The sequence below is a fragment of the Polypterus senegalus genome, chromosome 14 (genome assembly GCF_016835505.1).
Source record: "Polypterus senegalus isolate Bchr_013 chromosome 14, ASM1683550v1, whole genome shotgun sequence".
Lineage (NCBI taxonomy): Eukaryota > Metazoa > Chordata > Cladistia > Polypteriformes > Polypteridae > Polypterus > Polypterus senegalus.
In genome coordinates, this window is record NC_053167.1 from 67,238,108 (window position 1) to 67,255,777 (window position 17,670).

Here is a 17,670-nt window from a genome sequence, read left to right on the forward strand (position 1 = left end):
TGGATTAAATAAAAAGGCTGTAGTTATCAACAGGGAGACGTGAATCCCGTGGCGAAGCAAGGAAGGGAATGTAGAGACCGGAGCGACGGACGGTCTTATATAGGCAGGCAGCCAACAACGTGGGAGGCGTTGGGATGGGGGACCCAACGCCACCTCACACGGTGACCGAGCTGCAAGCTATGGATGTATATATGTACATAAGTAGGATTCAGTTAGCGTTGGGAACCCACGTACCAAATTTCTTGAAGAAATTTCAGCGTGTAAAACTGTTTGCAAGGGGTATCCCATGGGATCCTTAAAACGTTCTTTTACAACTGAGGTTAAAACACAATGAAGTGAGCAGTCTGTAAAAAACTTCTTAGATACTCCTGCACTTTGTACACACCCCCCTCCCACCGTGGTCGGGTGTCTTGGTGGATTATATATAGAAAGGCAGCCAAAACCGCACAGAGCAATGAAAAGTCTACGTGAGTCACAGGTGCATCTGGACTGTACAAAGACAACAACGACTCGAGTGGCACATGAGCAGGCAGTGTATACTGAACGACTAGCATGATGGAGGGAGCGGAGTGGATGTCCTTCTCCTCTCCTCCCGTTCCACCCTGAGCGCCGCACGGACGATTGTGTGTTGGTTCGTTCCGTGCATTGGTTAAAAACCAATGAAGGAAGCAGTCTTTAAAAACCAATAAGCCCTGTGCCTCTGTTTCATTACCGTCTCACCTGCTTCACCAATGCAGGCCCCGCAACAGGCGATCCGGCGGCGTCATTCCCATGACCCGCCGGGCAGCCAACCGGGTAACCAAAGTCTTTGGGTTCAGGGGAGTATGGTTACAAAGCTAATACTTAAAGGAATTGACGGAAGGGCACCACCAGGTGTGGAGCCTTTCGCTTCATTTGACTCAACACAGGAAACCTCACCCGGCCCGGACACGGACAGGATTGACAGATTGATAGCTCTTTCTCGATTCTGTGGGTGGTGGTGCATGGCAGTTCTTAGTTGGTGGAGCGATTTGGCTGGTTATTTCCGAAAACGAACGAGACTCCCGCCTGCTAAATAGTTACACGACCCAACAGCGGTCGGCGTCCAAATTCTTAGAGGGACAAGTGGCTTTCAGCCACGTGAGATTGAGCATTAACAGGTCTGTGATGCACTTGTATGTCCAGTACTGCACGCGCGCTACACTGAATGGATCAACGTGTGTCTACCCGGCGTGGGTAAGCCGTTGAACCCCATTCATGATGGACCGTGGCTTCCAATTGTTCTCCACGAACGAGAAATTCCCAGTACGTGCGGGTCATACGCTCGCACTGATTACGTCCCTGCCCTTTGTAAAGCCCCCCATGGTCGGGTGACTTGGTGGATTATATATAAAAAAAAGCAGCTGGAACCGCAAAGAACAATGAAAAATCAACGTGGAAACCGACTGAGGCGGTGTTTGGAAAATTAACAGTCAACGTGACTCACAGGTGCATGTGGACTGTACTCAGACGAAAGCGACTCAGGTAGGGAGTTGGGGGCGGGCACATAAGCGGGCAGTGCGTACTGAACGAGCGCCGTTCAACCCCGTCCTTCGCTTTGGAAGGAGAAAGCGCGACGGCGCTCCTCCGGTTTTCAGTCATGGACAATTGTATGTTGGTTCGTAGCGTGCATTGTTGCAATGTTACTTTTCTTGGTGGTTTATTAAATTACGGATTTTTCAAATGTTTATTTTTTCCTCTGTGCTTAAAAATCATTTAAAAAGCGGCCTGATTATGCGGCGTATGCTACGCCGCGGGTTGGCTAGTAATCATTATTCTGTCATTAGGATTTCATAACAGTTCCAGAAAAAAAAGGCTTCTGCCTTTCTCAGCAATACACAGAAAATTACAGGTACAGAGGTTCATAGAACTTACTACTCTGCTATTTACACTAAAGGATGTACTAATGTTTACTGTTAATGGACTCCTATATACTTTCAGATCTCTTTTTCTAACATGATGCAGGCATTTGCAGTCTCTGTTGATGGCTTTTGAAAGAAAACATTACATTACAGCATTACAACAGCACATGAAAGTCAACAACAGACTTGAAAGCCCCCTAAGAATTGTGGTTGATCCCCATTTCACAACTGCAGACTTAACCATATTATTAAGTCAAATGCAATGTGCATATATAATATGTTTCACACTACCTTCAAGAGCCTGAAAGCATGTAATGCAATGTTATACTGTATATAGTCTCAAAGATGCCCACAATATGGAAGTGCTCAAAGAGGTCATGGTGGGGATTCTGGGGCTATAGTTTATGGTCAGTTTCTGCTTTATTGATGGCTTAATGTGCAAGGTCATGAAGTCACACAGAACACAGTAGCAAAGGACTGTTGCATTTGTGGTTTCATGCAATCCAATAAGGTCAGTCATAATCAGATGGGTGACTTGGCAAGAAGAAGACCAGAACAAGACATCCTAATTTAAAATGAGGCCTATAAATTGTAAACATTTATGGGAATATTGTGTTGGCTGCTTCGACCTATCTTCATTAATAAAATTTTTTTTCATTCCAATTTAAAGTGTTAAGAATCAGTGCTTTGCATGGTGATCTGAGATCAGGGACCTCATGTATAAAACTTGCTTATGCTCAGATTCACACATAGGCCATTTCACAGGCAAAAGTCAGGATTTATAAAACACAAACTTGGCATGGATATTGGCATAAACTTATAGCAAGCTTTGGGCATCCGTAAGTCATACACAGTCTTTTATAGGTGTTGGCATTTTAGCAACTCCAAGTGGCTGAACAAAGGATTGAACAGAAAACTGAATTAAATTGCATATTTCAATGATGTATCAGTCACATTGTGATGCTCTTGATCTAATTATGTCACAGGCAATCGACATGTTCTCTCAATATTGCTCTCTTCAGTGTTGGTAATAATGACCTAATGCATGCATTTAATGCAAATTTGTTTTAATGTGTAACTTATCTATTTTGTCTACAAAAAGTGTGTGCTCTGTCTTGTATAACATAATTTGTAATGACAGCATTAGTTCATTTAAAGGATATTGTCAATGACAAATGTCACACATGTACACCCTTGACTCTGGAGAGGTATGCACTTCCACCCTAGGATGAGAAGGGGTGCTGATACTAACAGTCTCTCCTTTTCCTATGCCATGGGATAAATGCCTCAATGAAGCCTCTCCCCTTCTGGTCCAGATGAAATAAAAGGCACCCTAACCCGAAAGGAGGTATCTCATTTGGACCCTAGTCTTTGAAGAGAACACAGCTCTGTCTCGTTCTGGCTAATAACCTTTTTTTAATCACTGGCTTTTTTAAAAAGCCTTTGTGACCGTCTGCTAGCTCAAGCGGCTAATTTTCCTTTGTTTATTTTGGCTTTGTTTTTAGCAACAGTGCTGTGTTTTGTACTGCTTTTGCATAAATTAAAAAGTATGTGCAATGATGTAAAAAAATTGACCGTGTCAAGTAAAGGGGTGTTGCATGCAAACTAAGTGTTGTGCTGTCTTTATTTGAACAATATAACATTGGCAACGAGGATGGTGCTTTTGTTTTCACCACCTCCTTATTCTTTGCACTGCCAGGCAATCCTCCACTGCTGTGAACCCACTGGATCGAATATTTTGAGACTTATTTAACAGCTGTTGGGTTGGATGCGGTGAGTGATGCTTGTAAAACAGCCATAGTTACACACTGCCTAGGCACAGAAGGCCAACACAACTTTAAAGCCCTATAATCTGCAGCTGAATATTCTGCATTGGTGAGTCTCCTGGCATTTCATTTCTCTATGCCTCAAACTGTCATTGTCCAACAAATTCTCTTCCACCAGCACCATCAGCAGCTGGGCAAGTCAGTTCATCATTTCATGGCTGACTTGTGAGATTTAGCTAGCTTTTGTAAGTTCTGTGAGTTACATGACAAATTTATTAGGGACCAGCTTGCAGAACATGTCAGTAACCCTAAAGTTCACGAAAATTTACTGATGTCGCCAGATGATATGACTCTTGTGAAAGCAATCGACATGATATTACAAATTGAATCACAGCTAGACTTGCCATTTCTCCAGCTCAACACCAGCCTGCTGCACGACAAGTGACTGAAGCCTCCTCGCTGCCCCTTCATGACAGCTCCAATATTCACTATATAAGGTGGTTATATCGCTGCAGAAACTGTGGCTCCGCCGGTCATAAGCCTAGAACTCCAAACTGCCCCACAGAGGGACACAGATGTTGGAACTGTGAGAAGTTTAACCAATTTGCTAAAGCCTGCCACTCAGCTCCCACTTCATCTGTACAAATGAAACAGTCGCCTTCAACTTGGACTGCATTCACAAATATTCACAGTGAGCTCTACAGCCCCCACTTTTAAAACTTGTACTTTGCAGAATGATAATGCGTGTCTTCCTCTTTTGGACACTAGGGCTACAGTATCTGTGATAAATGTGACCAATGTCAAGCAGTTTTTCTCTCGCCAAACTCTCACTGCTACCTCTGCTGTTCAATGAGGTTATGGCAGCGCTAAAATTCAACTAGCTGGCAAACTCTACCTGCCTCTATGCTATAGCCAAAAGTACTTACCTGACTTCACATTTCTTGTCTCCAACCATGATGCCAACTTGTTAGGCCTGGACTTATTTACAGCTCTGAGATCAACACTAGTTGACACTGATGGGTCAGCTGTCCTCATAGTATTCTCACAAATGGCTTTAGCAATGGCCAGCTCGTTTCACTGGGCTGGGCTGTCTCTCAGCTTTTAACCACCAATCACTGCTCATTCCTTCCATACGCCCTGTCATCCAAACTCTCCACTGTGATCCCCTGGCCCTCCACGAAGGTGTAGCTGCAGAATTGTGCAACTTGTTGGAACATCATCGAACCAGTTAATCTCTCGACTTGTGGATCAAACCTAGTGATAGCAAAAAAAGAGACAGATGGGTTACGCTTCAGCATTTGATCTTAGGGCCATGAGCAAAGCAATAATACCAGGTAATTATCCACTGCCAACCAATGAAGGAACTCATCACCCAGTTTCATGCCACAAGGCATTTTCCAAATTGCATCTTCATCAGGGATACCTGTAGATTGCTTTCCACCCTGAAAGCAAAGGTTTGGCCACCTTTGTCACCTTCAATGGTGTGTTTTGTTACACTAGGGTTCCATTTGGCCTCAGCACTGCCCAAAGCTGTTTTCAGAAAGTGATGTCTACTATCTTTGCTGGGATTCCTGGGGTGGTCATCTATTTGTATGACACTGCTGTGCATGACCCAACTCCTGCTGCCCATATTGAACATCTGCACAGAGTGTTCAAAGTATTAGCTAATCAATACCTCACACTGGATGGCAATAAATGTGTTTTTTCAGTGCCTCGCATTGAGTTTGCGGAGTTTAGTCAGACTGCCAATGACATCTGTCCACTCCAATCTCATGTGGAAGCAATGCAGCATATCCCTGGGCCCATAAATGCAGCTCAGGTGGCCTCACTTCTTGGAGTGACTGCCTACCATCTTCTATTTCTGCTGCAGTACTCTAACACCATAGCCACACTACTTCACCTACTGATGATAGATGTGCCTTGGTCTTGGACTCCCACCTGCTCAGAAGCTGCCTGTCTTTTGAAGAAGCAGTGTTGTCCCAGCTACAAAATGTTACTGATCAACCCATTGCCTTTGCCTCCCGGGCTGTAAGGTCAACTGAACAAATACTCTTTGGGTGAGCGTGAAGTCCTAGCTTGTGTCTGGGCTTGTGAGCAATGGCATGTGCTTGTTTATGGGTGTGCATTCCTGCTACACATTGACCATCAGGCACTTATTGCTCTACTGTCAACCTCTGTCTGAACATAAACATGCACTGCCTCAGGATATTGGTGCAATGGCAATTCAAAGATGTTTGGATGTTGTACCTTGAATGTAAAGAGACTTGTATACAGGGGGTCCTCAGGTTACAACGTCTTGACATACAATGTTTCGAGTTTATAATGCTCACTTCCATAAAAACTTTAAAAAATTGAGACATGAGAATGAATAAAGGTAAGAATCTTTTTTACACTTATTTTTTCTGTTACTACATTATAGTGTACAGTACAGTATATTTATGTCCTTTTCCTTTTTCTGTGGCTTAGTTGTGTTTTTATGTTCTAGATTGTGATTTTGCAAGTGTGTTAGGATAGGTAAGTGACAGGCTAGGGTGTGTTTCGACTTACACCAAAATTCGGGTTGCATCACTGTTGCAGGAACTGTGTCATAACTTGAGGACCCCTGTATATTGCAACATTGACATTTGCTTGGCAAAAGGATTTTATTTTTTTACAAGTATAATAATGTTCATAATATTTTGCAGTTCTGTGCACACAGTGTGTATCAATTCATGCTGTGCACTGGCAGCGGACTGGGAATTGCATAATGGCACACATTGCTGTTGTTTTCCTCAGTCAGCTGCTCTAACTCTTGTTTTTTATTTTTACGTTTTCTTTCATTTGTGACACATGAAGAGAGACTAAGGAAAAGATGTCAGTGATACCTCAAGTTCACTTCACTAAGTTTTGTTTTCTATCTTTTTCCTCTGTTTTTCCATGGTTTGTAGTAAAGACATCACTCAGAATCATGGGAAAATCATATGGTGATTAGATCGTGAATATTCAAAAAAGGCATATTTATGCCATACATGGTTACTTACAGACAATAATGGGAAGAGCTCTGCATGCATGCATAATTTTAAGTTGATCTGAGATTTACAAAGGAACTTGGCATGGTCCATGGTATATGTAACAGTTTAATAAATCCTTTATTTTTTTTTTTTGAGTGTATCAGTTTTTTGCCTTTCGAGCGTAAGGAATCTAAGCCAGGTTTTCTATATAAGGACTTTGGGTAATATCATGCAATGTTGACTTAACTGAAAGGAGCTTTAACTCTTGAACTGACAGGAAGGACAGCGCTGAGACACCAGTGTTGAGTTGCTGTAGTATTGTGTTTAGTAGAGCCTGGTCAAACGAACACCCTGTCAGATATGACAAACACCTCCACTCCAAGGTCACTTTTGTTACATTTTTGTAAATCAGCTTTTATTTCTATATTATTTTACCTGTCATTTGATTTTCATTTTAGTTTAAGTTTAGTTGTACACATTTTTTGATCATTTTTATTTTACCTTTTATTTTTGGTGACCTACATGAATTAGTTTTTATTTTGAGAGAATTATTTCAGTTTTGTTTTCTTTCTAGCTTAAAATTGCCTATTCGATGAAGATTAAGTAATGTATGCATAAGAAAGGAATTGTAGACACTTGCAGATATGCCTATAAAAGACTAAAAATCATTTTGTTATAGTCTTTTATATAGAGATTTACAGTATCTTCTGAATGTTTATACTGTAAATTCTAAGTCACCCATGTTGTAGCAGGCTCCATCTGTTCAGCCAGCAGGCTGTTTACTTTGGCAGGACTAGGTAATTCACACAACCTAGTGAATATTACTGATTTAGTAAAAAGTTGTACCATACATGGTTTTTTTGTGTTCAATCAACTGAGGTGACCAGACAGCAGTGTAGAAAAAAACAAGCTTTGTTGTCAGTTCAGGTGAGATTGCTTGGTTGTTTCTATTACCACAAGGCCTTCATAACTTTATCATGACAACAGTGGTAGTTACCATCTGCCAAAGCTTTTGGAAAGCTGCTGAGGATTTGTTTCAGAGTTCTGTCCTCTCAGAGGACTACTTTTGTACTTTTCAACAATTGTACAAGTTGGCAGGGCATAGAGACATATCTTACACTGACTTGACAAGGACTTTAATCTGGTGGAGCCCTGGAATCTGCCTAGTCACTATCCTCTGGACTTTTTCTAGTGCTGCTATGTCCTTTTTGTAGCCTGGAGACCAAAAACTACACACAGTACTCCAGATGAGGCCTCACCAGTGTGTTATAAGGCTTGAGCATAACCTCCTTGAGCTTGTACTCCACACATCGTGCTACCTAACATTCTGTTAGCCTTCTTAATGAATTCTGAGCTCTATCTGGAAATTGATAGTGACAATTCCACTCCTCTCATAAGGTGTACTCACAATTTTTAGCCCTTCCATTGTGTATTCAAACCTAACATTTTTACTTCCTACTCGTAATGTTTTACATTTTACATATGGAGAGATCAGACATTGAAAACACAATGTAGTGAACTGTTGTTCAAGATAAAAGTTTTGAAATAGGTCCTAGTTCCATCTAAAAGCCAGTTAAGAGAGCAAAGTAGAGGATAAGTGTGGATGAATCAATAAACAGAATACACCAGTCGATAATATGCATTTTGGATGAGCTGGAAGGATAGAATAGCAATTTCAGTATTCAAGTAAAAAAAAAAAACAAAAAAACAAAAGCTATAACAATAGTTTAAGGGGCACAGATACTGAGAAATTCCGGAATCTTCTAAATGTTGTGAAGAAAAAATGACAACACATGGTTAATGAAAAAATGGGATGATTATCACCATATCTAATGGCAAATGGGCACTTCTGTCAGAGAGAATGCTTGCACAAATATCTGTGCATGGAGAAGAAGGAGACAGTAAGTATAAGATATGAAACTTAGAGTGGTTAAGCTTAAGAGGAGGTTCGTTCCTGTATGATGAGGTAACAGAGGGCAAGTAGGGGATCAGGGCTGAAATCTAATACTTTAGAAGTGAAAATAAAAGAAAAAGCCATGCATCTTCAGCATAGAGGTGGTAAGATAAGCCATAAAAAAAGGAGTGCTTTGGGAACACATTTGCTGGGAGAAAAGCTGAGACTGATCTTTGATGCACCTGTACGGAGAACTGTGGAGCGGACTGTGACTTATGCCACAAATCACAAGGTCACAATTGTAGGATTTTAACAAGTTCAACCCAGAATCTGCAATTTCAGCCTTTAGGAAGGAAAAGATAATCAGGGAATGGTCAACTGTATTAAAAGCTATAATAAATTAATTTTTTTAATCATATGCTTTATCTCAAGTTTACCTTTGGCCTGGAAATATTATTGTTATGTTGCTCTGATAAAATTTTGAATGCTTTTCTTGAACTCCTACAATGTATGTACTTTTTGACAAATGCTTATTTAAACAGTACAGTATATACCTTTTTTGTTTTATTTACATTCTATCTACATTATAATCTGTTCACCTTCATTTATGGCTGCAGAAATTATGTTTTTTCAAAGTAACAACCTACTTAGATTAGCAGGAGATAAAAGGCAGCCTGTGAAAAATTACAAACATGCCGTATGATGATCACATCTTAACACCTTTTTAACAGCTTTGATTAAATTTGAACTTGATCAATAAGAAGTGTAGAGGCCCAGAATAGATTTTTAAAATCGTGAGGAAGAAGCAACATTTGCAATACATTTAAACTGACCCTGGGCATCACTACACCATCCTTTCTTTAAATTTGCAAATATACTAAATAGACAAAATATCACAGGCTATAACATATTAAATTGAATAGTTTCAGGGATCATAAAACTGAGAAAATTTGATAGAACATTTTGCACAAATATGTATGTCTATCTCATATTTCTTTAATTTTCACAATTCTGACTGAGACACTAAACCAAAATTGTGTTTATAACTGCTTAAGAGACAATAACTGCATAAGTGAAACAAACAAGACAGGACAAATATGTAACATACAGCACTGCTTTAAAGCCTTGACTTAAATATTTCTCTGTAATAATGTCATGCGTGTAGGAAAGGTAAAACAATTATAAAGTACTAACAGAGCCAACAATCAGAAAATTAAGCTCTGTCAATTATTTTTACCACATGCCCAACACACTGCAGAGTAGAAAAATCACACTGGTAATCAGAGAACTAACTATAGAACACGTCAATCAATCAGTCAATCAACATTTATTTATATAGCACATATTCATACAAAAAATGTAGCTCAAAGTGCTTTACAAAATGAATAGAAAAATAGAAGACATAATAAAAAATAAACATAAGTCAACATTAATTAACATAGAATAAGTAAGGTCCGATGGCCAGGGTGGACAGAAAAAACAAAAAAAAACTCCAAAGGCTGGAGAAAAAAATAAAATCTGTAGGGGTTCCAGACCATGAGACCGCCCAGTCCCCTCTGGGCAATCTACCTAACATAAGTCAAACAGTCCTCTTTGTATTTAGGGTTTTCATGGAAGGACCTGATGATGATGGTCACGTAGACTTCTGGCTTTCAGTCCATCAATGTTGGAGCATCATGATGCTTTGAGTAGGTGGAGGTGGCGCAGGCTGCCACCACAAAGAAACCAGAAAAAGAAACAGAAGAGAGAGTTGGGGTCAGTACGGATTTTAGAGCCACTATGAATAGTTATTGTAATGAATTGAACATACAAAGTATCAGTATTAAGTTAAAGTGAAGTTATGAGAAGGCCATGTTAAAGTAATGTGTTTTCAGCAGTTTTTTAAAGTGCTCTACTGTATTAGCCTGGTGAATTCCTATTGGCAGGCTATTCCAGATTTTAGGTGCATAACAGCAGAAGGCCGCCTCACCACTTCTTTTAAGTTTAGCTTTTGGAATTCTAAGGGACACTCATTTGAAGATCTAAGGTTACGATTTGGAATATAATGTGTCAGGCATTCCGATATATAAGATGGAGCGAGATTATTTAAGGCTTTATAAACCATAAGCAGTATTTTAAAGTCAATCCTGAATGACACAGGCAACCAGTGTAGTGACATCAAAACTGGAGAAATGTGTTTGGATTTTCTTCTCCCAGTTAGGATTCTAGCAGCTGCATTCTGCACTCGTTAAAAGTGATTTATGTTTTTTTTGGGTAGTCCTGAGAGGAGTGCGTTACAGTAATCTAGTCGACTGAAAACAAAAGCGTGAATTAATTTCTCAGCATCTTTCAATGATATAAGAGGTCTAACTTTTGCTATGTTTCTTAAGTGAAAAAATGCTGTCCTAGTGGTCTGATGAATATGTGATTTAAAATTCAGATTACAGTCAACGGTTACCCCTAAGTTTTTTACTTCCGTCTTAACTTTTAATCCTAGTGCATCAAGTTTAATTCTGATAACCTCATTGAATCCATTATTGCCAATTACTAAAATTTCAGTTTTCTCTTTATTTAGTTTGAGAAAATTACTATTCATCCATTCAGAAATACCAGTAAGACATTGTGTTAGTGTATCGAAAGAGTCGGAGTCATCAGGTGCTATTGATAAGTACAGCTGTGTGTCAGCAGCATAGCTGTAGTAACTCACGTTGTAACCTGAGATAATCTGACCTAACGGAAGCATGTAGATTGAGTAAAGGACATCACTACCCACATTGAAGGAGCACAATATCCTAAGAAAAAAAAGTTTATTTTTCCATTTCTTTTATAGTTCTAGTGTGTTATTAGACCAGTCCAGCCTGTCATTGATGTGGACCCATAAGTACTTGTAGGAGTGGACCACTTCTACATGCACTCCTGTATAGTGACCGGACATAGAGACTCTTTGGGGCGGTGAAAGTCAATAACCAGTTCCTTGGTTTTGCTGTGATGTTAAGTAGCAGACAATTCTCTTTGAACCAAGAAAAAAACATTCTCCACCTGACTCATGTACTCTGTCTTATCCTTCTTGTCCATACACCCAATCAGGGCAGGATCATCACAGATTTTCTGCAAATGACATGGCCTGGTGTTATATTTACAGTCTGAGATGCACAGGGTGAACAGAAAATGTGACAGGGCTATTGCTTGTGGTGTTCCAGTGTTGTTCTCCAGATGGGAATAAGCCTTTAGGAATAGATAGATACTTGCATTGTCCACTCCAAACTGCAGTGTGCCCATGTGATTTCTCACAAGAGGACTCATATAGTCAAGGACAAGTCTTGAAGGTCTTCATGATGTGGGAGGCAAGGCCCACTGTCATTAAATGAAAATGTATCTACCTTCTTTGAAATGGGAACAATACAAGTTATTTTCCACAACAGTGACAATTTCTGGGGTCTTAGTGACAATATTAGATTAGATTAGATAAACTTTATTAATCCCAGGGGGAAATAGAGGCATACAGTAGTAGGAACATAAAAAAAACAAGGACATAGACTTATAGTATAAATAGTGCATTTAATCTATCTATTTAAATAAATAAATATTCTGTGCAGAAATTGCAAAACAAACTTAAAGAGTATTAGCATTTAGTTTGGGGCATTGGAAGGAAGCATTGAATTGCCTGATAGCAGCAGGCAGAAAAGACCCCCAGAGGCGCTTCTTAGCACACCATGGTGGAATGAGCCTATGGCTAAAAGTGCAACAAAACAGTGCTTCCTGGACAGGGTAGAAGTGATTTTTCATAATGGCGTCCAATTTTGCCAACATCTTCTCTTGTACAACATCTTCCAGTGTGTCCAGGATGGCTTTTCTGATAACTTTGTTCAGGCACTGTGCACCTTTTGAGCTCAAGTTGCTTCCCTAAAAGACCCCATCACAGAGCAATAGACTGACTACTACTGATTAGGAGAACATTTCCAGCAACTTGCTATTGCGGTAAATAAACACGCCTTGACACAGCAAAACAGGTTTGGGGCAGCCTCCAGTATAATTGGAAGTGGCTGCAAATGCAAAAGTTGAGAAAAATGGTCTTTACAGACAGAAGTCAAAAACAGAACTAAACAGGTTAGGAAACATGGCGGACATATAGTTGAAAAACAGGAAGAAGAGGGATTTGGGGACCGGAACTGGAAATGTTGTCATCAGGCTGTGACTTCTTGGGATATGGAAATGACGTTATTAGGAGGTGGGCTGTTCTGCTGGTCTGGAAGTGACGTCTTCTGGGACAGAACCAGAAGTGATATCATGGGAGTCAGGTGGTCTGCGGGGAGATGAAAGAAAGGATAAATGCCCTCTGCCACCCCCTGGTCTGACTGGAAATTACCTTCTTTTGAGCCCTTTAGCTGCCTCCCATGTACACATGTGACACTATGTACATCAAAGACCTTTTTAGGATGTATAGTCTGATCTGTCCCTTCTTCAGTGACGCTCACTGTGTTGTCAGACCTGTCCAATTTGTTGTTTATATGAACAGGTTACAGAAGATGCCATAAAGTTGTTTAGCACAGAAATTAAATACTCAGACACTATCTCCACCCAGTTGTGCAGCTTTTCCTGTGGGTAACCACCGTAGTTGCCTTGGTACATGGCCTGCAGGTATTGACAACCTATAGTAATTGTCATAGTTGGACTCATCACTGACCATACTAGTTGAAGTTTTTAATGCATAAAAAATGGTGTGGGGTTACTGACTATTGGAAGAAAGTGGTGATGGTCTATTAAACAATTGGTTCAGGGTGTTATCCTTGTTCAATTTCCCTTCCAGCACTTTAGCTCTGGATCCCTTGAGTCCAGTAATGATGACCAGTCCATTCTGAATGTTTTTCATGACATTCTGAGTAAATGTCATTTTTTTAATAAAAATGCTTGTTTATTAACTCTAAGAAAAGATATTTAATTGTTTTAAATGCTTCTGGATCACAGCTATGCCTTTCATAAAATAAATCAAACTCTCAATGCAGTATTCTACTTCATTATCCGTACATTTATTCACTTGATATGCGGGGGGTTTATGTTGCTTCATTGGGCTTTTCAAACCATGCCTCAACTGGGTGTTATGCAATTAAATTTCATTATGCTAATGTCTAATGCTAAATGATTTTATATATTTTTTTAAGTAGTCTAATATTTATACTGCAGATTCATTTATAAGAGGGCAAACAGTTATTAGAGACAAGTTTGCATGTCGTAAAGCCTGTTTATTCAGTGGGAAATAGAATATCTTAATTATTTATAAAAAAAAATTCGTCTTTGCATACTGCTTAACACCTTTAGACAACTAACAACATAATTAGTCAGGGGGGATCCTCATAACATTGTCCTGTCTATAATGACCCTACTTGACATCTAGTTTATTACAACCATTACTTTTGTATTTTTTTTAATACTGTCTTCTCACCAGACTCTCTGGCTTAAGTTTCTTAATTATCTCCTAATTGCCTATGTGACAATTTACAGTTGAAATAAAAGGCCAACTCACCAGAACGCACAAAAAAGTTAAAGAATTAGTCAAGCCAATAATAGACAAATCATAACATTACATCGTCATCAAGAACTAAGTGGCTTTTACAAATGTGAATTATAGGAAAATGATATACATTTTTTTGTCTTTGTCAACTTTCAATAACCAATTACGTCTAACTCTTCTGCAATTTATCTACTTGTTCTCTAATTACCTTCCAGCTTCATAAACAGACCTTCTGGCAGTGGGGTTCATTTTTGTCATTGCTGTTCACATTGATTCTTCTTATTGTAAAAGTGTATCCCTTCTGCTGCTGTTACCAAGGAAACAATTCTCATGAGAGAAGGAAGCCAGCCATCAGAGGCTAGGGGCAAGATTCCATTTACTGTTGTATTTCAGGTAAAGTGTCTAATTTTAATTCTGCAAGCAAAGTTTATTGAGCAAAACTATTCTTTTGTTCCTCTGTCATTGAAAAGACAACCTCATATTACACTCACAAAGGATAATATAGTGCATTTGATAATGGCTTTTGATTCAATTAGAATGTATATAAAACCATTAAGTGTAAATGTACATTTGGACTTTCAAATGATGATTTCATAAAAGAAACACTTTAAAATAATTAGATTTTTTTCCCCAAGATCTACATGAAAATGCTTTTTGTAAGTGCATGCTACTTAGTGGCATTGATGACATCTAATTATGTAGAGGGAAAACCAGAAGGTTACACTTTAGACTGACTTTCGCACCCACAACTCTATCTTTCCACTGGTCTCAGTGCAATCTTTATAAAGGATTGCTGATTAGTAATCTAAGGGTCCCACAATTAGGGTTTTTGGCTTTTCCTTTCCCCTTTTTTTGATCATTATTTTCCTTTTTTATGTTTTGCTTTAGTTTTTTTGGTTTTCTCCTGATCTCTTACCCTTACCCATCCTATCTGAAGAGCAAGAACACACACTTTTTCAGCTTGTGAGCTACTTTTAAAATGACCCGGTCAAAATGATCTACCTACTTTAAAAATGTTATATTATATTAATATATAGATATATATATATATATATATATATAGATATATATATATATATATATATATATATATATATTGTGATGAAATAAGTCACAAAAACTATTATGAAGGTTTGGGGATTGACCCTTTATATTGTTTCACACAAAATATGGTCAAGATGACTATCAAAGATATCAGACATTTGACATCGACATGGAGTTTCTGTCGGCTTTTATATCTTGACAAAGTGTTCGGCAAGGCAGCTGAAGCGCTGCATTATGGGATCTGTAGTTTATTGTGTTACCATTGCTTTATCTCCCTGGGCCATTAATAACAATAATACAGTATATAAAATGATCTCGCGGGCCGGATTTAATTACACGCCGGGCCGGATGTGGCCCGTGGGCCTTGAGTTTGACACATATGGACTAAATAGAACTTGAAAAGAATGTGATCGCGCAATTCAGATTGAGTTGACGCGCACTACAGTACATCGAGCCCGCGTGCTATTGTGGTTTTGCCTGTGTGCCTCAATAAGTCACCCTCCCCTCGCTCTTACTTTCATCTAATCTTACGTTCATCTAATGAATACACTGAGTATGGCTTTACCAAAACAATCATTGATCGCAAATAAAGTATCCATTATTCATAAAGCTTCAATTGGTGATCTGTCTTTCTGCGTTAACCGCATATTTTTTCATACGTCTCAAACCAAGGGGATGCGAAGTTAAAATGAATAAAAATGCGTGCGTACATACTCAGTGCATCCCCTCTCAGGAATCGAACCTCTGAGCTAGAGGCGAAGCCTGTACTATTGCGCCACGGCGTGTGGTTTATCTATCTGAGCGTAGCAGTGTAATTCGGTTTTTGTTCAGCACTCTTTGGAACTGTTGCTTTTTGTCTGCGCACTGCTCACGTTCACGTGAGCAGCTCAATATGGTTTTATATGTCACTCGTTCACTACTAATTGTTTCGCTGCCTTCTTAATTATATAATGCATGTTTTCTTAAGCGCTTTTTGGAGCTCTTCCTGGTTTTCTACGTACTGCGTAATTACGTGGGAGGCGTGATGATGTCACACGAAACTCCGCCCCCCACGGCTTTCAAGCTTAACTCCATTACAGTAAATGGAGAAAAATAGCTTCTAGTTATGACCATTATGCGTAGAATTTCGAAATGAAACCTGCCCAACTTTTGTAAGGAAGCTGTAAGGAATGAGCCTGCCAAATTTCAGCCTTCTACCTACATGGCAAGTTGGAGAATTAGTGATGAGTCAGTGAGTCAGTGAGTCAGTCAGTCAGTGAGGGCTTTGCCTGTAATTAGTATAGATATATATATATATATATATATATATATATATATATATATATATATATACACACACTTTATATATAAAATATTTGTTGGCATACCTTGCATAACTGCATAACTGAATAACTCTTATGGCACAATAACAATTCAATACATTTATGGTCACTAAGGTATTTGGACTTAATCATGTTGGAAAAGGCTGACTCACATAAATAAATACAGCTGAATAATGCAGTTAAGGAGGTAGCACATTTCCTCATGTTTGGGTACTTTTCGTTTGTGAGTAAGTTCCAAAACTGTCCATGAGCTCCAGACTTCATCTGAATGTCATCCTGTAGTGTCAAAATCTCATCCTCCACTGTAGAGCAGTTTTAGCTGAAACAGTGTTGCAATTTCTGATGCGAGTAAATCACCCTCAACATCTTCCTTAAATGGATAGCACATAAATGTCGCGATTGGTTCAAGTAAAGCAAAGTCTTGAAACCGTCTGTCAAAATCTGACAGACAATTTTCAATCTGCTCTGTGTAGCGTATGCTGTCAAGTTGCACACATGCCTTCCATTCCATGTTCAGCTCTGATGCAAGGTTTTGGATGTTCCCCAAATCATGACGCTGTAGCTTTGAGGACAGATGTTGCATTTTTTTTAAAAAATTAAGGCTGTCCGATTAACTGCAATTTTACTTCCCTCACCTTTTTCTTTCTCAGACTGCTTTTCGGAAGGAAGTCAGTTTCGTAGTTTTTATGAACAGTTCGAAAGTGCCTTTCCACATTTTCCTTCTTTGGAATAGCAATGATAGATTGACAGATCAGACAAACGCACTTCGATTGTGACATTGTGAGAGAAAAATATCCTCTTCCAATTCCACATGTCCAGCCCCCCCTACCAATTTTTTTTTCACATCCCTTCTTTAGTAGATATAAATTGAAAGGCTAACTAGATCACTTAGATAGCCGGAGTTTTGATGTAACTCGCGCATTTGATTGCGTGTGCGGGATGACCCGTGTGTTAGAAGAAAAGAGATCTCAGACTGGCTGTATGTCAATCAAGTGGCAAATGCCATAGAGAGGATATGATAGACTAACATCTAAAAAATTTTTTCTTGAATGCAACGCGATCTACCTGCACTACCTTTCCAATCTACTGGTTGATCGTGATCGACGTTTTGGGCACCCCTGCATTAGGCCAATGATATCAGGTGCTGCTTTAGTTTGGGCCACAGTTGCCCAAGGACTATTTAAGCACGCCTTTTGCCACATATTATTTGCTGTGGCATTAGCTTCTGAAGCAGAGAATGGAGGAAAAAAAATGACAAAAGAAAGTCAGAGGCAAAGATCCTCATG